The 22,266-nt window shown below is 41.1% G+C and overlaps 1 protein-coding gene and 1 long non-coding RNA gene across 3 annotated transcripts in view; one reads left to right on the plus strand and one right to left on the minus strand.

Annotated features, from left to right (window-relative positions):
- Positions 1–22,266, minus strand: part of ip6k1 (inositol hexakisphosphate kinase 1) — a 105,984-nt gene that overhangs the window by 52,790 nt on the left and 30,928 nt on the right. The window contains exon 1 of one of the 2 annotated variants that reach the window (XM_055216669.2): positions 4,754–4,874. The exons of the other annotated variant lie outside the window; for it this stretch is intronic. The gene's annotated coding sequence lies outside the window, so the exon portion shown is untranslated. Of the gene's footprint in view, positions 1–4,753; positions 4,875–22,266 lie in introns of those variants that run through there. 2 annotated transcript variants of the gene reach the window in all.
- Positions 1,772–4,199, plus strand: LOC141359485 (uncharacterized). Its single transcript, XR_012365954.1, has 2 exons — positions 1,772–2,849; positions 3,184–4,199. It is a non-coding gene; the product is annotated as an uncharacterized lncRNA (long non-coding RNA).

The following is a 22,266-nucleotide window of genomic DNA, read 5'->3' on the forward strand; positions in this document are numbered from 1 at the left end:
AGTTTTGTAAAAGCAGCAAACGCAAGCAAGCAGGTTCTCTTAAAGGCGGAGTCCACGATGTTTGAAAAACGCTTTGGAAAAGGAGACGGGCCGACTACCAAAACACACTTATAGCCAATCAGCAGTAAGGAGCGTGTCTACTAACTGTCATCGTTGCCTGGGTTGCGTATGTGTGGGGCGGGTCTATCAACAGAAGGTCCAGATTCTATTGGGGTAGGGGCGTGTTTGTTTAGGTGATTTCAAATATCAACATTGGCTTTACATTTTTTATTCGCAGCCAAGACCACACGCCGGATCTGACTGCAAGCTCTTTGGTGAGCTCTGCTTTGAATTGAAGTTCGATCGTGACAAATAAATAGACTACTTGCGGAGTCAGTGATATGTGGCCATTTATAACGGTGCCTTGCAACCCCCCTCCCCCCCACATAAACACAAAAAAATGGATTTGCATGATTCACAAAAGCCTCATTTTCAGGTCGGAAAAGCCGGAATTCCGGATTTTTCCGGAAGAATCACACCCCTGGAGTCCCGACTGCTAGTGCAAATGCAACCAGGAAAATAGTAAGCCTCCTAGTACTCGTTCCTGTAAATTACTACTAGAGCCAAGCGGTCCGAAAGTGAATATTATTGATAATCTGTTCTTATAGTTGGTGGCAAAAAGTGGATTATTTAGGGTGCAATTCTCTGTAGGGCTGTCACTTTTGTGAATTTTATTTTTTATTTTTAAAGGACAAGTTTGGTATTTTTACACTTAAAGCCCTGTTTTCAGATTGTTTATGATGAAATAGAACGGTTTTGACTGAAATTTGGACATATGCTGCTGGCCCGAGAATTTTCGGTTTCTGTGGTATCAACCCCCGCCCCCACCCACACAATTGCTGCATAGGTACACTAGAACAATCCTTCCTAAAATGCATTTAACTTTCGTTTACAAAGACGTAAAACTCACCGAGTCATCTGGGGTGTTCACTGATATGCTCACACAAAAATCGCTTGAAAAGATGCTTTCCAACACATGTTTTTTTCCATTCATTGTAAACTTGTGGGCATATTTTTCCAAATGCCTCACACCCGTACATTTTTCCATTGAGAGCTTGAATAATAGACACTCCAGCCCAGTTGGTGGTAGAGTTGTTCCGATACCAGTATCGGAAATGCGGCCGATACCACAAATATTCTGGCATCGGAATTGGCGAGTACTTGAACCCATGTACCGATCCGATACCATTTTTTTAATACACCTTTATGTTATCAGATCGGTACTCGGTATCGCCCGATACCCTGAGCCCAGGAATCGGTATCGGGATGAGAAAAATGGTATCGGACCATCTCTAGTTGGTGGCGATAATCCACCTTTGCCAATTGCAAGAATACAAACAACTCCGTTTCCGGTGGCGGAGTAATACCATACCACACAGCACATCTAATACAAGTCAATGGAGTTGGACAAAAACTATGATAAAACCTGTGGGAAAGCATCTTTTGGAGCGATTTTTGTGTGAGCATATCAGTGACACCCAATCAGTGAGTTTCACATCTTTGTAAACAAAAGTTTAATGCATTTTAGGAAGGATTGTTCCAGTGCACCTATGCAGTCTTTGTGAGGGTGGGGGGTTAATACCACAGAAACTGAAAATTCTTGGGCCAGCAGCATATGTCCAAATTTCAGTCAAAAATGTTCTATTTCATCATAAACAATCTGAAAACAGAGCTTTAAGTGTAAAATACCAAACTTGTCCTTTAAGACATAAGTGTTCATCATTTTTCCATGTCTAAAAAACGACATTTCCATTTTCAACTCCAAATAACGGACGAATTTAAAGAGATCGCTTGAAATGCACAAGTCAGCAAAATTTCTTATTTACTGGCATGAAGTTTCATGCAGAATAACAAACAGCAACAGGAGTGCTGCATTCTCGAAAACAAGTATGCAGAGTGGACTGCTAAGATAACATAAATGAAAAACATTACTGCAGGCTTCAACCCGGCTGCATTTATGATTTAGGCAATTCAAAAATCTCCAAAATTATTTTAAATAATCATTCAATCCATTTCAAACAACTTTTCAAAAATGAAGCTTTTAATGTACTTACTTTAAGTTTTTTATTGAACGTAATGCCGAGTTCAGACTGCATAATTTTCAAAGTAGTCGGGTCACTATGGGGTCAGATTTGTTTCGTATTTCTGAATAAATATACTATGATCCACAAATAAATATAGAGAGTTTCATAAATATTTTTTAAATCCACAAATGCACAATAAGCGAACCATAAATATATGTTAGACATTTCATAAAAAGGAAGGAAATTCACAAATAAATAAAATGGGATTTACAAATGAAAAAAATATTTATAAATATATATTTTTATTTTATTTATATGTGAATGGCTTCCTGCGCATTTGTGGATCGCTTTCTGTGCATTTGTGAATCGCTGCACACATTTGTGGATCGCTTTCTGTGCATTTGTGAATTGCTGCACTCATTTGTGGATCGCGTTCTGTGCATTTGTGGATTTGAAACATTTCTAACGTCAAGACGTGCACAAGAATCCACAAATAGGTGGACTCCGCCCACCGTCTACTCCAGCCAATCAGACAACAAGCACACTGTGCTGACCAATCGTGGCACGATCTCCCTTCAACCAATCACAGAGTCTTTTCTAGGAACATTGTGCAAAAGACCCAGACGGAGGAGGACTTTTATTATGACAGCGAGTATCGCTCACTCAAAGCAATGGCGGAAGAGCGCTAGTTTTGTACAAGTGTCTCGCTGTGTGAGGCATGAATCGTGTTGTTGTGGAGACGATAGCACCAGATTGTTACGCGGTGTGTTCATGTGCGTCATTAGAGTGAGTACAGTTAGATTTGCATGGGTTTTTTTATTAAAATTTCCGTTATTAATAGCACTAACATGTTATTAGCTAAACTGTGAATCTACTACGCTGTAACGTCATATAAATCACTTTCTTTTGCTGTTCATCAATGTGTTTATCCTGTAATAATGTCAGTTATATTACATGCGTTGTGTAAACACTGCTATGGTGAAAAATGTGTCATTTGAGACACGTCTGTTTATGTTATTTTGATAACATTGACAAATTAGCTACAGCTTCTACCCTCATACGTTATGTATGTTTATTAGCATTAGTGTTACTTTGGGAATCCTGTTGTAATCTGTTGCAGGAAACCACATCTACACCTGCCTATGATCTGGCTAAGCTCTCAAATATAGCCAGGCACTCATGCATCTCCATTCACATGCCATGCAACCAAGCTCATAAATACAGCTCTGGCCTATCTCTCTTTAAGGAGCATACCCTCATCCTGTGCAGAGCTTCATTAAAGGACTACTCTACTACCAATATTCACCATTACCTTCATCAACGACTGCTCTGCTATCCAAGTTGTGCCTCTCATTCAGAGTTCTGTGCGGTGTGTGCTACCTCATAAATACTGAATGCTGGCTCTCTCCTATCTAATGTATGTTCTCTTGTGTGCCTAATAAACAGCTCAAGTTGGTTCAACGCGCTCTATTGTGTTCTGACAGACACCCTGGTACACTGCTATATTCATTCGTAACTAGCCCCCTACACTTCAGAGTAGTCTTCGCTACCATTATAGTTATGTAGTGACATTTGCTTACAGATAGTTTGTATCTAACGTGGTACATTTTATTATGACATGACAAAACAAATGTGTTTTACCTCGTCTCCTACTACAGAACTGATCATTTAATCACACATTATGCAATATGGTATCTTTTAAATGAACAAGAAATCCCTGTGGTGTCTACATCTAAATGTCAAGAAGGTTTAATATGTCAAAGCTGTTAGATAGTCTTACAGTGTTGTTTTAACTTTCCCTTTATGCTCTGAACAAGCTTATGCTCTTACTGTCATTAACAGTAAAATTCATAGAAGTAAGATGGATTTTTACACAAGTATGCAATCAAACAACTGGTATGCTATTTGTTTTTTATTGTGTGTGTTTTTTAGGAGTGGGGGTGCATTCAGCTAATGTAGATGTTTGCCTAAAAGGGATATGACAGACGCTACATATCATTTCATGTGATTTTTATATGTTTTACGACTTGCATCTTTACTTGACCAGGTGTTACAGATGATCAACAAAATGCCCTCTGGAAGGTCCTGAGTGGGGAATTCTCTGAAGTAAAGGATGAATTTGTGTTCATATTTCAAGTTCAAGAGGATATTTAATTTTTTGTCATACTGTGTTAATGAACAAGGCCTGAAGGTCAATGCCATGTTGCTCAATCAGCAATTGCAGTAGACATGAGTGAATGAATGAAATGTGTAATGAATTCATTTATTTATGAATCAATAATTTGAAGGAATAAATAAATAAGCTAATCCTTTGTGTAAGCTTAGATGCAGACATTTGTTAGAGTGTGCTGAAATAAGTAGTACAGATTTATAAAGAACACAATATCTTAAGTAAATTAAATATTAAATGTAAACAAACACACACACACACACACACACACACACACACACACACACATCTGTAATTTCTAAATGGGGTGTAAATTTAATTTTAAGCCAAGCCAGATTTATTTATATAGTGTTCCAGACACTGAAATCTTATTGAACAACGCCATTGCAGGGCACTGGCCAATCGTCGCCGACCGCGTGACCGCTAGAAGCGTATAAAAAGCGGTGTTAGAGCGACGAGCGCCAGTATTCTCTTCTTCACTCAGCATGACATCTTCTATCAAAACTACAAAATCGACTACCTGTCTTCTCTGCGCGGGACCTTTGGAGCAGCCGGACTCCCATGAGCACTGCATCGGCTGTTTGGGGTTGGCGCACGCCGAGACGGCGCTCGAGGATTCTACATGCGAGCACTGCGCCGACCTCCCGATTCGAGTGCTCAAGACTAGGAGAGCCGTTGCACGAAGTCTCGCCGGGGATGTGCCCGCCGCCGCCTCCGTGCCGCCGGCGGGTCCCCCACCATCTACTTCCTTTGCTCCTCGTCGGGACGATGACGGCGGTAGCTCTGTTTGCAGCGTTCCCCCGCCAAAACCTCCCGTCGTCGTCACGAAGGATGCTTTCCGCCCCCCTTCTACATCTCATGTTGCCGTCTCTTTTGGAGTGACGGAGGAGGATGACGACAACATGTCCCTGTCGGCGTCGACTAGCTGGTCGGAGACGGAGCCTGAGCGTCCGAGTCACATGGACATCCAATCGGAGCTTTCCAGAATTATGGAGTTGGCAGCAAAGGAGTTGGATCTTAGCTGGACCTCACCCGACGAGCCGGCTAAGTGCAAATTGGATTCCTGGTTTCTCCAATCGGGCCGCCAGCAGGCCGCTCCGAGGAGGAAGACACCTTTCTTCCCTGACGTTCACGATCAGGTCTCTAAATCGTGGTCTGTGCCCCAGTCGGCGCGCGTCCATGCTCCGGGGATGTTTTCCCAGGTCGATGAGGTGGAAGCCCACGGTTACGTGCGCATTCCCCCTGTAGAGGAGAACGTGGCAGCGCACCTCTGTCCTGCTTCCGCAACTCTCGGCGCTGATCGCGGACTGCCGTCGAAGCCGTGTCGGATGACGGCCCACCTGGCGGAAAAAGCCTACTCGTCATCTGGGGAGGCGGTGGCGGCGCTCCACGCTATGGCCATTCTCCAGGTCTTCCAGGCGAAGATTTTACAGTCGCTGGACGGTGCCGTCGATGCGGACACCGTCCGTAACCTCCGCGCTGCCACGGACTTTGCGCTGATGGCCACGAAGCTCTCCGCTCAAGCCTTCGGAAAATCCATGGGATTTTTACTGGTCCTTCACCGTCACCTGTGGCTTACCCTAGCTGAGCTGAAGGACAACGAGCGAAAGGCTTTGCTTAATGCTCCAATTACTCCCGCCGGCCTCTTCGGTGACGCCGTGGAGTTTGTTGTTGAGCGTTTTTCGGAGGCGCAGAAACGCTCGAGAGCTATGAGCCAGCTGCTCCCCAGACGCTCATCTTACCAAGAGACCGCCAGATCGCGTTCTACTTCTGCCCCGCGATCAGCGCAGCGTCCTTCTAAGCAACCTCAGGCTGGCTACACCGCACCCGCTCGTACCGAGCCTGATTGGCAGTTCCAGCCGAGGAAACGTCACGGACGTGGTCGGAGCCCTCGACGCGGTGGCGGGCAGCCTCAGGCGAGGAAGCCCTCTTCCTGACGAGAAGGAGAGGAGGAGATCGCTCGTGGAGGGGCAAGCGTCAACGCAACGGGTTTTTCTGCCCCCCTCTGTTCCTGTGGGCGACAAGTTCAGTTATGTAAATGTTGTTTGTGTGAATGCAAATGTAATAAAGATACAAACATCATCACAAAAAGAGCTATTTCCTCCTCACAGCCCTTATGCAGAGACGGATGCCCTGCCGGAAGGCAGCGCGAGTTTGCAAAACATACAGAGTGCTTGTCAATCAAACTCAAACACCGCCAACGAGCCGTTAAACGAGAACCAGTTTCTACGCACCGTTCCTCTGCCCACACCTCTAACGTTGCAAAGGTACGGCGCGAACGTAGAAAACACGTTGCATGCGTTAACGCACCGCCCGCTTCGCCCGCTCAGCCAATTTCTAGACGCGTGGAAAGCTATCCCCGGTGTGTCAGAGTGGATATTGAGCATAATAGAGCACGGTTACTCTCTACAGTTCAGACGCAGACCGCCCCGTTTCAAAGGTGTGGTATCGTCATTAACAGCACCTCAAAATGCCCCAATCCTGAGACAAGAGGTACAAAACCTACTCGCAATAGGAGCGATAGAACGAGTCCCTCACAGCGAGTTAGAGAGCGATTTCTACAGCCGGTACTTTGTAGTACCCAAGAAAGACGGCGGATTACGGCCGATACTAGATCTGAGACCCATCAATTGCGCGCTACGCAGACGTGCATTCAAGATGATAACCGTGAGACAGATCCTAGCGCAAATTCGCCCTGGGGACTGGTTCGCGTCGATTGATCTAAAGGACGCTTACTTTCACATTCAGATATCCCCCCGCCACAGGTGTTTTCTGAGGTTTGCGTTCGAAGGCACGAGCTATCAATACTCCGTTCTCCCCTTCGGACTAGCTTTAGCCCCACGTACATTCACGAAATGCATGGATGCAGCTCTCTCCCCCCTCAGAGCGAGTGGGATGCGCATTATGAATTATCTGGACGACTGGCTGATTATGGCTCAATCGCGCGATCTGTTGATCAGTCACATAAAAGCATTGCTTCCCCACTTAGAGTCGTTAGGGCTGCAAATCAATGCTCAGAAAAGCAAACTCGTTCCGAGTCACTCCATTTCATTCCTGGGCGTTCGGTTGGATTCTACATCGATGCATGCTCATCTATCACAACAACGTGTAGAAACATTGACGCTGTATCTGCGTCGCTTCAGACCCGGCCGGGTTGTCCTCCTGAGGGAGTTTCAGAGGCTTTTGGGTCTAATGGCGTCAGCCGCCCCGGTTTGTCATCTAGGATTGCTTCACATGCGTCCGTTACAGATGTGGCTAAAAGATCGAGTCCCGCCAAATATGTGGGCATCGACGTGCATGCGAGTTCACGTGACACACAGCTGTGTCAACACTCTGAAACCGTGGCGCGATCCGACCCTTTACAGTATCGGAGCCCCCCTAGGTCAGATAGCCTCTCGCTTAGTGGTCACCACGGATGCGTCGACATCAGGTTGGGGAGCAGTCTGCCAGGGCACACCCGCGTCCGGTACGTGGTCAGACCTGATGAGAGATTGGCACATAAACCGGCTGGAATTAAGAGCGGTAATGTTAGCGCTCAGGGCATTTCAACCGCAACTCGAGCGTCAACATGTTCTAGTGCGGACGAACAACACGACGGTGGTTTCTTACATAAATCACCAGGGTGGTGTTCATTCGAAAGCCCTATTCGAGCAGGCAGCCAGCCTCCTACAATGGGCGGACCGTCACTTGCTATCTATCAGAGCAGCGCATATTCCAGGCGCTTTGAACAAGGGCGCGGATATGTTATCGAGGAACGGCCTTCCCCACGGAGAATGGAGGCTTCATCCCGACTCGGTTCAGCTGATCTGGGACCAGTTTGGGAGAGCTTCGATAGACCTTTTTGCGACGAGCGAGAATACACACTGCCCACTGTTCTTCTCGCTCACGGACGCCCCGCTGCAAGGGGAAGCGTTGACGTCGCGCTGGCCAAAAGTCAGTCTGTATACCTTCCCTCCTATAAAGCTCATACCGCTAGTATTGTGCAAAATCAGGGAAGAAGGAGCTACGGTGATTTTAGTCGCGCCGGACTGGCCGAACCAACCATGGTATCCGGACTTGAGAGAGATGCTAATAAGCCCCCCATGGCAGATTCCCTTGAGGAGGGATTTGCTGTCTCAGGTAGAGGGCTCAGTCTGGCACCCCAACCCGGAACTGTGGAATCTACACGCTTGGAAGGTGAGAGGATCGTAGATAACACGAGCGAACTCTCGCGTCGAGCGGCGTTCACGCTGACTGAGGCGTGTGCTCCGTCTACAAGACGCTTGTACGACCTTAAGTGGAAGGTGTTCGAAAGATGGTGTCATAGTAACAGCATTGACCCGTTTAATTGCCCTGTGTCGGATATTGTACTTTTCCTGCAACATAGAATGGACGCCGGCAGCTCACCGTCGACTCTAAAAGTCTATGTGGCCACTATTGCTGCGTTACGCCCCCCCCTGGAGGGACAATCAATAGGGAGGAACGCGCTCGTCGTTCCATTCCTAAGAGGCGCGAGAAGATTAAGACCACGCCGTACCCCTTCGGTACCGCCATGGGATTTAGACATAGTGCTGAATGCGCTTTCTCGAGCACCGTTTGAACCGCTGGAGTCTAGCTCTATCAAAGATCTATCCATCAAAACAGCTCTTCTTCTCACCCTAGCTACAACGAAACGCGTTGGGGATTTACAAGCGCTCGCTGTCAACGAGGACTGCATGCGTTTCGGTCCGGCTGACTGTAATGTTATCCTAAGACCTAAGGTTGGATATGTACCCAAATCTCTCTCCACTCCCTTCCAAGATCAGGTAATATCACTAACGGCGATATCTGCAGCACCTGCAACATCATAGGACGCGACTAACTGAGAGGTGATTTGCCCGGTCAGAGCTCTGAGAATGTATGTGAACCGTACGGCTGAATTTAGAGCGTCGGATCAACTGTTTGTTTGCTATGGCGGCGCTGCTAAAGGCAGAGCGGTGTCTAAACAGCGGCCCTCGCGCTGGGTAGTGGAGGCTATAACGCTCGCTTACGAGAGCAGTGGACTAGAGCCCCCTTTCAACATCAGGGCTCACTCTACGAGAGCTATTGCCTCTTCATGGGCTTGGTTTCAAGGTACCACTATTCAGGATGTATGTCGTGCAGCGGGTTGGGCTTCTCATAACACCTTTGCAAGGTTTTATTTGCTAAATATGCAATCTCTAGCTGCGAAAGTCCTGTCGGTGAGTACTCACCACTCTTATGCTTTGATGTAATGGCAGCAGTGTGTTCTCGCAGGTCGTCTTGACTTTACATAGATGCCTGCGTCATTCGGTGGATAATATGTATGTGTGCTTGTGCATTTCTCTACCCTGGGCTCCACCAGGTCATCTTTGCAAAGACGACGCTCGCATACACGGCGTTACCGCTAAGGCCGTTAACTCTGTGTTGTGAATCTACATTAACTGCAATTTGCCCGGCAAAGCCATGCTATTTACTACTCGTGTGTTATTTACTTTTCGTATTTACACCCAAATTAATTGTCTTTCTACCCTAGCAGTGTAGTGATGAGGATTCACGTTCCTTAGGTTGAGAGATGCAAATTTCATACCTCGGGAATATCGCTACCTTATTGGTCAGACACGCCCCTCTAGGGGTATGGCCGCTGCGTTTCAGAATATTATTGGCTGTTTCTTTTACTACGTAGCGTTGCTGGGCTGGTTCCCCGCTCTCTTGGCGTGTTTGAACACTGTTCCCATAGCGTCAGCGGACGCAATGTCGAGAGACCGCTCTCGAAAGGGAACGTCTCGGTTACTATCGTAACCTCGGTTCCCTGAGAGACGGGAACAAGACATTGCGTTATGCGCCGAGTTCGCGGTTAGCCATCTGTATTTTCGTTCAGTCGAGAATACTCGTGCTTGTCGCTCTAACACTTTTTATACGCTTCTAGCGGTCACGCGGTCGGCGACGATTGGCCAGTGCCCTGCAATGGCGTTGTTCAATAAGATTTCAGTGTCTGGTGAAGTGGGAGGAGTTAACCCATAGCGTCAGCGGACGCAATGTCTTGTTCCCGTCTCTCAGGGAACCAAGGTTACGATAGTAACCGAGACGTTTTTTTACAAAGTTGCATTGCTTCAAAACAGCTTTACAAGAAAGAAGAAAAACCAGGGAAATTACTAAATTAATAGTAAATATAATGGGTTATAAAGTATTATTCCAACCTATAGATTACAATCTAATAAAACAGTATTTTGTTCTTCAACTATTGATAATTTAGTCAAATAATATAAATAATCAGGAACAGACCAAACTATACAAGCCTTTCCAATTTCCACCTCACATTAAAATGGAACCTTAAAAGGATTAAAATTTCCTGAGAACAGGAGTTTGATATTACATAAGGGATAAGCAAAATTGAAACCAAGACGTCTTTAAGATTGTAGCCGGATTATTTCAAGAAAGGCTATATGCTATATTAACAGAATTTACAAAATGCTAAACTTAGTTACTGTCAGCCAGGAAACAAACACGGCAACAGAAGAAACCAAAAAGCCACGTGTGGAGTAAACTACTGCTAAAAACCGGTTTTAATCAATTTAATTTGACAAATATTAACCTTGACATACCTTACCACAAAGTGTATTAAGAGAACCCCTAGTAAAGAATTATTGACAACTGTCAACAGTGCCCGTTCCTCAATTGGACCTCCTCCGGAGGTCGCATATGCAGGCTGCATAAGTCATCACGTCTGGTTAATTTAAGTTAACTGAGCATTACATCCGCAAATCATAAGCATTTCACAACAATTAACGACTAACTAAGAATAATAGTCAACTTTATAATAGTTAATTTTCTAATATAAGATGATGATGTATGCAGCCTACAAAAGATTGCCTGATGAAATTCAACTGTGTGTTCCCGACCTAACAGTAAAACAAAATGTGATTGGTTGGAGGGAAATCTTTCCACGATTGGTCAGCACAGTGTGCTTGTTGTCTGATTGGCTGGAGTAGACGGTGGGCGGAGTCCACCTGTTTGTGGATTCTTGTGCACGTTTTGACGTTAGAAATGTTTCAGATTCACAAATGTGTGCAGCAATTCACAAATGCACAGAAAGCGATTCACAAATGCACAGAAAGCGATCCACCAATGCGCGGGAAGCCATTCACATATAAATAAAATAAAAATATATATTTATAAATATTTTTTCATTTGCAAATCCCATTTTATTTATTTTTGAATTTCCTTCCTTTTTATGAAACGTCTAACATATATTTATGGTTCGCTTGTTGTGCATTTGTGGATTTAAAAAATATTTATGAAACTCTCTCTATTTATTTGTGGATCATAGTATATTTATTCAGAAATACAAAACAAATCTGAACCCATAGGTCACAGATCTTTTCACACTGCGTGACTATCTGGGGTAGCGTTCAGTTGCTGCTGTTTTCATACTGCATGATGGATTGGCGACAGGGGGTTTCACACTGCATAGGAAGAATCGCCGACAACTATGTCCCAGTCCACAATAGAGCTGGCAAAAAAATTGCCTGCGATTCTCATGCGTTAAGCAACCATGAGCCGCAATATCCGGGACAACGAGCAAACGGAATGCGGATTTAAATCGCTCATCTGTACCTCGCGCCAAATCATATCATTGTCACCATGCGATCAATTAATCTATTCGGGACTTTGGAGTGTTTGCTCAGAGAAGAGCTGTCACTCACAAGTATGAGAAGGAGGTGCGGGGCTAGTTCGCGTCAAGTCACGGCTCTCCTGATTTTGCCAAGTGGTTGATGTCCTCAGGGCAACGTTATGTTGACCCTGGAACAACATTTCACAGTGTTTCCGCTATATACATTCAACCGTGGCAGGCCGCCACGCCTAAAACATCCCCGCCACGCCTGCGGTTGTGGATAGAAGGGATACAGCAAACGAAATCTCGCCGGATGAGCACTGTTTTATCCTAATCCTTCACCCAAACCCAACTCTAAACACAAAATTTCACAGGATTGTAGGATGCATTTGTCTCTCATTTAGCCGCTGTTTTCATCCTAAAAATCCTACCTCCAAATCTAATCCTAAACTTTTCGGCATTTTCTGTATCCCTTCTAGACAAAACCCACGACGGCAGCTCGCGAAATAAATAAAGCTACCGAAATGTCCGCCCTGCCAGACTGGCTGTTTTAAAGAATAAATTCCTTTCTGGATTCGCGTTGTTCACTCATTTATAATAAATAAATCTCCTAAAATATCATCATTTCCCTCATGGGTTTAGTTTCATGCACAAATAGATTTAACCCTTAAACAGGCAAGAGTGGAAAACGATGAGCAAAAAATAATTTCATGACATTTTTTGTACCATCTAGACTTATGTAATAGATATTCATTGGAATTTTTAAAATATTTGATATATTCAGGATTTTATGAGTTGTAACTCCCGGAAAACATTGCCCTATTAAGGTATAAAAAAAGGATTAAGTCATCAAAATTTATTTTTTATTTGCAGCAAAAATTATGTGATTTGACTTCCTCTCTTGCTCTAAAACATGCCATATATATTTTTTCATCCATTTTAAACTGTGTAAACAACAGGTTTACTAGTAACATTGCATGTAAATAACACAACTAAATGTAAGTAGGCCTAACTAAGAATGAGCAGTTTTTAAATGTCTTCATTGGCTTCGTTGGTGCTTTTTCTGCTCCACCTGCAAAAAATATATATTTTTTAGATAATACTAGTTTGGTAAATTATTTAAGAATTGATTAATTTTGCATACTACCTGAACTACCCCTCAATGTAAACTATATGTGTCTATATGTGTTTCATGCAGAGGCCTCTTGTTGGCTGCAATTTAGAGGAATGCATGCCTAGCATGAGGAAAATTACCTACATTTCTTGGTTCTAATACACCACTGCACTGTCACAAAAAATTTCATCTTCATCACTTTTCTCAAAATCTGAAGAATTCATTGGTATTGACTCTATAACTCATATTCCATATCATTCCTTATACCATAAAATTAGCTGTTGTGAAGCCGCGAAAGAAAATATCCAGTTAAAATACTAAGATGCAGTCATCTAAATATACGAATATCAGTTTAATCTGCAAATTTGATCATTTATTAAATTTTTTCAACTCAAAATACAAAGATAGGCCATATTGTGGTTAATCCCTTTTTTATACCCTAATCACCCTAATCAGGCAATGTATCTCAGGGATACGTATATTTCAAAATGTGCTAAATAACAATATAAACCAGGGGTGCAAACTTGTCACCTTTCGGCGAAATTCGCCGTTTTTTGATACAAAATAGGTCATTCTTGTGATTCGTCTAGATCCGATGAGTTTTTGAAAATGAGGGGTGAGGGGGGTCTGCGACATGGTAGCAGTAAATGAAATTATGAAAATCATGTCCAGCTATTGTGGTAACGATGTCAAATTACTAGCCAGTTTGGCGGGTTATGTTTTACAATTTATAGCCACCTCATTTGCTGTCGAAGTTTAAGCAGTCTGCAGATTGAGTGCACATACTTAACTCGTAGTATTTTCTCATTTGAGGTTACGCGCCCACGTCACGTTGCTGTGCGCGTGGTCATAAAGCTTAACATTTGTTCACACACCGCAGTTTTAAGTTAAGTGATTTTAAGCCGTTGACAACAGTGCTATATGCGCTATATACCTGTTTCTGTTTAAGAGGAGCGTGCAAGCCGCGTATCCGCTTATATAAGAGCGCTTGTGTCTTGTCACCTTTTTCACCCCTGATGAGTTTGCACCCCTGATAAACAACATATAACCGAATTTTCTTCTTCAGCACCTTAAGACAATGTTCACAATTAATATTAGCAGTATTAATATTTTTTTAAAGAAGAAAAGTAAGAGTAATATTCATTTTCTTACCACAAAATCTGACTGTTCTGCAAAACCGGTGGCTGACCAATCAATAAAAAAAAACTTGAAGCAAATAATGTTACCCACATATTCAAGACAGACCAAGGTTTGATAACTGATAGAAGGATTTGATTGATAAATCTTTTTTATGCCCCAAACAAGACACTGAAGAGAGCGTATCCCGTGGTGCACATTGCCTGTTTAAGGGTTAAATCAACAGATGATGATTAGGCTACGTCTCTGTTTTGAGAAATAATAATAAAATAAATAAGCCTACACGAAATATGTTATAATTATCAGATTGACAAAACGAATAAAAAAGTATTTGAGTTGCTGTTCTTTTTTTGTGAGGCGCTGTTAAACCAAAGCAGCAGAAAGCACGTCATGTTTTTAATGATTTTAAATAAGCACAAGGTTTTCTCCTTATTGTGAGTTTACACAAATAAAAAAAAAACAATTTTCAGTTTCGAATGTTATTTTACTTTTATCTGTATGGCAATAAATTTAGGGTAATTTAAGTTGCAAGGTCATCACGCGTATGCTTTTCACATGTGAATATACACGGACGCAGCGCTGGGCTGCGAGAAAAGACATGATTAAACTTTCGATTTAACATATAACAAGTTTTTTGGACATTCATTTGGAATCACTGTACTCATATTATCAACTTATCAGGCCATTAGTTATTCAGAATATAGACTATAGGGCTTGTGCGCCGCGTTGCATTCTGGGACGTGGCGGCCATGTTGGTGGCCTCGCGAATGTAAACATACAGCAAGTTGAACTAGGATAAGCGGCAGAGTTGGGAGAATTAAAAGAAAGAAAAAAGATGTTAAAATCCGGAAAAGGATGTGGAATTTACTGGAATACGTTAAACAGGGAAGAAGGGACCGGTATGTGGACAAAATCGGAACTATTTACGGTTTGGATCCATATGAAAAAAGAGTGAATAAAGAGCCTTTTAAGATAAAAGCGTGGTTGTTGTGAGAGCACGATTTCACGCCAATCTGTAAGCAAAGTCAGGTACGACCTAGCTTCACAACTAGCTTAGTTAATGCAGCAGTTTTTGCTGTCAGCAGAGGGTTAGCAACAGAAAGATCAATGTTGAAATTTTCCCGTATTTTGGGCGAGTAAACCGGGACATTACCCTTATGTTCAATGTTGACATAAGCTATATAAATTAATATTCAGATGTTATACTTCACTGTCGTATATTTAAATGTCATTTATATGTCATGTATACACAGGGCCGCCTTAACCTAATGTAAGGCCCCGGGGCTAAGAGGTTTTGTAGGCCCCCCTTCCCGTCGATTTATAGTCTCTTTTTTAAGTGTAATATCTAGGTAATCTACATCACAAAATGCATTAGTTTCTTTCGAGACATACAACAGTGAGTTTTCCCTCTCTGAGCCAGAAAACACCATAATATTGTTATTAACATATCACTGAGTCCACTTGAGCATAAACACAAGACATTAGATTTATTTAACAACCACACACAGCAACTTGTGGTGAAAATAAAACCAAAATGTGTAAAAGTTTATATGTTTATAAGCTTTATGTTTATATAATTTTTGGAATATAATTTGCAGAAAATTGCCACTCACTAACTAAATGCTCACCACAGTTTTAAAAATATAATAAGTTAAGTGAAAATGCATTAATGATAACAAAAGATAAGTCTTTATAGACATAATCTTGTTAAATGCATTAATGATAACAAAAGCTAAGTCTTTATAGACAGAATCTTGTTTTTTAATCAGTGATTTATTTTGTAGGCTATTGAAGATATAGTATGCATTGTATTTAGTATTTATGCATACGTGTTGATACATAAGCATGTAAAACGACCAAGTATGAATATGCACAAGACAGACAGGGAACATACCTGTATATAAGATCTTTAGATAATGAGATTATAATGGTGCTATCAGGGGATGATCATTTGAGATGGTTTTGTCGCTCTTTACTTTCTTAGACTTGCACCTTTACCGTTGCGTCTCTTTCTCGTCTTTCTACCAACAGATGTGTGTACTGTGAGCTGACGTTGCGTCAAACTACATCGCTCCAGCTGCGCACGCGTCACTGATATAAATGCGAGTAAACTTAAACTTTATAAAAACTAACAGCATTATATGCGGGAACTCCTTTCTTAATTTAGCGGCACAGTTTCTTGTGCACGGGTCAGAGACTTCTGCATGCCAGAGACTCAGCTGAACAAGCACAGAGAGCGAACGAGCGAGAGCTGCACCTCACTAGTGCTTATTATGAAATTTCAGATATTACTCTTTCATTTGTTGGTGGATTATTTCCCGTTTCTCTGTCACACTCAGTCTAACGTGCAGGAATGTCAAGTTGACAACGCGCACTTAATTACATTACGCGGAATAAAAAATATGTTACGTCCCAGATAGCAAAAAATATCCGCAGGACTTCTTTTTGCCGCCAGCCCTAAGCTGTCGGCTATAGGTGCGTCCCGCTGACATTTTATTTCACGTTAAGTTACAACGGACCAATCAGCAGCCATGTAACGTGCAATTAGAGTGATTGACAGAAAACCCGACAAGTTACAAAACAATATGACATTTTCAGCTCGTCATGAACGCAAACTTGGGAGGCCCTTGAACTTGGGAGGCCCCTGGCTTCAGCCCAGGTAAGCCCGTGCATTAAGGCGGCCTTGTGTATACACATTACTGAGGGGTTGAGGTTAATGTTTGGTTTCCGATATTGAATAAAACATAATGAAGTTTTGTAAATTACTTTTAATGTGTTACTTTATTATTAATACAGCAACGGTTAACCATGGTTTAAAAAATAACGACAAATTAATCAAATTAAGACACACGATTGAGAGAAAGTATGTCTATAAACAGAGTGCAGCATGGAGCGCAGCAGTAAAGGAGGCTATCAACATGGCCGCCACGAAAAGTAATGACGTCACGACGCCCAAGCCCTATAAGCGCAGCGCGCTGCTGACCGCTCAGCTGTCAGTCAATCTTCTGTGCTTTAGATCGACCCTCACAAAGTTTCACATTAAATGATAAGATGTTTGTCCAAAAACAAAAGGCTAAACACTGAATACTACTTATATGGGACTGCAAGACATTAATAGTCAAATCTGTTTGGAAGGAAACTTACATTATTCCCGTGGAAGAGACGGACGTTGGTAATAAAAACTTGAGGCAGACGGTGAGACGGTTTCATGTTTTCAGACAGCAGGATCGGCGTACCCGCGGGTGAACCGCATATTTGATGTGACGGGTGTAATAATATTAACGTGTCATTTGCGTTGTAGATGCAGGTCGGGACTCAATAAGCAAGAGTAGGCTAAACTGCAGGTCTAACATACAAGACCAAAATTCGACTCGATTCCGATAGGTAGCAGTTTTTAAATGGCTTATTTGTGTTTAAGCTCTGTCTGAAGAACGTTAAAGGTTTATATTTAGCTGCGCGATTTGCGGTGTGACCGGGTCGGGCTCTTTATGTCAAACAGGCCGGGTGTGGAATGCTGGAATAAATTGCTGCTGATGTCGGATAACTGGTCAGGTGTTCTGTCAAATCACAGCGGTGCGGATTATCAAACAGGACTGTGCGTGACTTTGCAACAGCTCTGTAACGCTAAACATGAGCACGAACTCGCATATTACATTAAAACTACAATGAAAGATCCGTATGAAGCTATAAAACTTACGTATTTTTTAAGAAAATACAGTTTAGATTAAACATAGAAAAGCAATATGCTATAAATATAAGGAAATGTAAATGACAGCATGAAAATGATAAAAAAAAAAACATGTTAGTTTACTGTAGCCTATATTCTACATTAAAAAAATAATGTACATTTATAATCATCATGGGCGCCCCCTGCCGCCACAGCTGGAAAAAATCCTAGAGGAAACACTGATTTCAATCAGCCAATCAGATTTCAGAAATAAGATTATAGTTTGTTTTATGTTTAAGCTTACAACCAAGATTAGCTGTTTCTAGACCATTGTTTTTTACTTTTCATGTCCCTCTGATTTTAGGGTTTGGTTATGGTTAGGGTTGGGGGTAGGTTTAGGTTTTATTTAGAAAAATGTTGTCCTTGGGTCAACACAATATGTTATTCAATAAATAATTGTGTTTTTTAATGTTAAAATAGCTCTTCTTTGGCCCTTCTATGAGATGTCGATCTCAGGAACGGCCCCAAGCCTATTTAAGTTTAAGACCCCTGCATTACAGCATTTAACATTGACTGACATTCAGGGTGCACTTATAATATTATTTAGCTGAGCCTGAAAGTCTGGTTTACGGGAAAGTTATATCACTTTTTTTGTATGAAGACTTAACACGTATTAAAGGTGAACATTAATATATTTATCAATTTTCATTTTAAATATGATATAGTTTTATAGGAAAAGGTTTCATTGGCAAATTAAATTTTTTCAGAGGTTTGTTTTTGGTTCAGAGATGCATTGCAGGCATTCTTGGCAGTATTTCCTGAGGCTTTTTTAAAATGCTTACCGTTATCGGATTTATACCGTATCGACCGAAATAAAGAAGTATATCATGATAACAATTTTGGCCATATCGTCCAGCCCTATGTGTGATACAAATCAGACTTTATTAATTAACTAAACACATACTACTCTAAACATACACACACGCATACAGTTTAGCATCGGAAGAAGGTAAAGGTTTAAGTAGAGAAAATAATAAGTTATGGCAGTATTTATAATTCAGCAGATCAAAGCCTAAAACAAACCATCAGTTACTTAATTTGAATGCACCTTAGTTAAAAGGAGATAATAATGTGTGATGCATCAGTGAATAAGACTAAGTATGATACTTGCATGTCTTGCCCATTAAAAGAAAGTGTCCTGATGTGGTTTGGTGAGGCTTCAGTTGATCTTGGTTAAAACGATTGATAAGAGAGAAATCCATCTTAATGCAGATGATCCTTGGTAAATGAAAAGACAAGGCCTAGGCCTGGCACAAACTTAGAGGTACGCTGGAAATGTCTAGTTTCGCATCCTTATCCTGATGAAAGTCCTGAAAGGACTCAAATGTATCCAGAAAGAAAAACGTCACACACAAAACTTAGATAAGAACTCAGACTCAAACTCCCATAAGAACTCAGGGTTTGTTTTTAGGCAGGGCTCTTTAAGCTGTAAAGAGGTCACACCTTAAAGTGGTGTCTGACCCAATCAGAGGTCATACTTTTAGAGGGAAAGTTAACTGTCTTTTTCTTCCAACATGCTGTTTTGCATATGAAGTTCAATTGGATGTTGAGGTGGAAATGTTAAAGAGTTTCATAATATTATTATGAAGAAGAGTTTCCTAAACATAATGCATACTGTCATTCAGGAAATCAAAAATGGAACACATATATACCAAACAAGATCTAGATGAGTTGGAGTAAGTATGTAATACTAAACATTCATTTAAACTAGTTTGTGTTAATATACTGATATAACAAACACCAAGAACATAATCCACAAGATTAGAAATAGTTGATTAAAAAAAAGTTAAAAGCAGTTTGGGGGTAGTATTGCAGACCCCTGGGCTTAAACTGCTTTTTGGGTGAGGGTTTGCACTTATATTTATGAAATATAAGTAGTAAGTGTGTTTGTGTGTGTGTGTCTGATCTGAGTTTGAAATGATTGGATCTTGAAGACCTGTGGGGGAGGCACCTCGCCTGTATACATTTGAAATGGGGCTCATGCCCTTGCATAGAGTCATGTTTTCTTAACTCTATTAAACCCTTTTTTATTATTTGTTTTATTGTTGTGGGAATGAGACCTTTGTACCAGTCGCGACAAAACCTTTGTAAAGATTTGAAACATGAACATGACCTTTCTTACGCATCATCATCTGGTGTCAGGGGCGTCATGCACCAATTTTTTTTAAGGGGGCACAGTGTCAACAGCTAACAGAAATTTGTGCATACACAGACGTCAAACGAAATATTATAGAACTTTCAGTCTTTTCCATGGCACTTACATTTCTAACAATCTGAACACTCCTGCTTTCATGCAAAAACCTACAAAATAAAAGTGTTGACTAACTTTAATATCAAATACTATTCAATTGGAATAATGACACATTTGCATCATATTTACATCTGAAACGGCATGTTTTATTTATTTAAGTCTTAATGGCTTGTTTAATTGTGTCATTAATGCATTTTGCACAACAACTGCATTATCCTATAAAATTAATGTAATTTTAAATCCATAAAGTATATAAACAACGAAAATGACATAAGCTATAGCCACGTGATTGATTTTAATGTTCAATAGATTTAAAAAAAAATGTAGATGAAATTATTAGAGGAACGGATTTTTGCATTAAAGTTTACCTCATATGTGAGCATGTGAGATTCCGCGCCCGCGTGAACTCTGGCGAACTTTGGCGTTGTGCCAAGAAGATGAATCTCTACTAATATAACGTTGAGACGGTCACATTTAAAACCATACATTTTCTACACAGAGGAGGTTAACTGCACATTACCGTAGTGGGGTTTGGAAATGTTGTGAGCGTTTCTAACACGTTTTAATTCCTCAGATAGAAAAATGCAGCAGCAAGCCAGCAACAGGAGAGAGCTCGTGAGCGCGCCCAGACGCTGATGACGTCTGCGACTGTACTGAGTGCAGCACCAGCTGCCGCCAGAATAAAAGTAATGTAACATGATCAAAACACTATCAAAACGGCGAAAATATCCGAAAAGTGACAAGGATGCAGCACAGAATGTATAATAGTGTGCATATTAAATAGATTAAACGTCAAATAACAGATTAATGGACGCTTATTTGATTTTAAGATTGGATGCAAAATCCATTGGCTCAAAAAAACCAAGGGGGCACGTGCCCCCTTAGTTTGAATGGGCATGACGCCTCTGTCTGGTGTGCTTTAGAATGTCCTGTGTTGAGAATGTAACAAGGGAAGGAGGGGTCAGAAATTTGTCTGTAGATCTGCCATTTGCATGAAGATGTGGTGTTTAAAAACCAAATGTAACTCCGTGGAGAGCCTACTGTATTCAAGATAAAGTTCTGGTTCTCGAGAGGGGTGTTTTGGGGTCTTTCCCTTGCCAGTGAGTTCTTGAGGAAACTTGTTGTGTTGTATAGATTTCTCTTTACAACTGTAAAAGTCTTACAGCTTTACATTTCTCTATATTTGTTTCTCAGTCTTACTTCCTAAAACTAATTGAAATTAAGAACATTTTAAAAAGCTCAATTTTCTAATTTTCAACTAAGGAGCTTCCTTTTCTCTCAAGCATTTTCAAATGGAGAGCAAAGACATGGAAATGGCATCTTTAGCAGTGCACGCAGATATAATCATTAAGATTGGCGTAGACACATTTAATGAATGCTTTTATTGAGCATACAAAAAATGTTTTGCAGAGAACACAGCGTGAACACTGCAAAAAATGACTTTCTTACTTAGTATTTTTGTCTTGTTTGCAGTAGAAATATCTAAAAATTCTTAAATTAAGATGCTTTTTCTTAATGAGCAAAATGACCTAAGTAAATAAGTCTAGTTTTAAGACCAATAATATACAATTTAAGTGAAATTGTCCTTAAAACAAGCAAAATTAACTGCCAATGGGGTGAGAAAAAAAATGGTGAAATAAGATTTCTTTTTTCTTAAACACTTAATTCAAGTAAAATTTTCTCACCCCATTGGCAGATAATTTTGCTTGTTTTAAGCACGAATTCACTTAAATTGTATATTTTTTGTCTAAAAACTAGTATTATTTTCTTAGGTCATTTTGCTCATTAAGAAAATACATCTTGATTTAAGAATTTTTAGATATTTCTACTGAAAACAAGACAAAAATACTAAGTAAGAAAGTCATTTTTTGCAGTGAAAAGTCACTGCCACATCGATGACAGCCATCTGCCAGTGGCTTGGAACTCATGATCACTATAAAAAATAACCCACCTCATCACCCTCCAATAGGGGTGTAACGGTACGCAAAAATCACGGTTCGGTGCGTACCCCGGTTTTGAAGCCACGGTTCGGTTCATTTTCGGTACAGTAAGGGAAAAATGCAAACATTTTGTTTATTACTATAAACTTTTTTACAATTTGTTTACACTTTTTTTAAACACTTTTTATTAAAATATAATATATAAAATATATATAAAATGAAAAATAATAAATATAATACTACTGCAAAGTTCTTTTTTACATTATTTTATAA

The sequence above is a fragment of the Misgurnus anguillicaudatus genome, chromosome 23 (assembly GCF_027580225.2).
Source record: "Misgurnus anguillicaudatus chromosome 23, ASM2758022v2, whole genome shotgun sequence".
Classification (NCBI taxonomy): domain Eukaryota; kingdom Metazoa; phylum Chordata; class Actinopteri; order Cypriniformes; family Cobitidae; genus Misgurnus; species Misgurnus anguillicaudatus.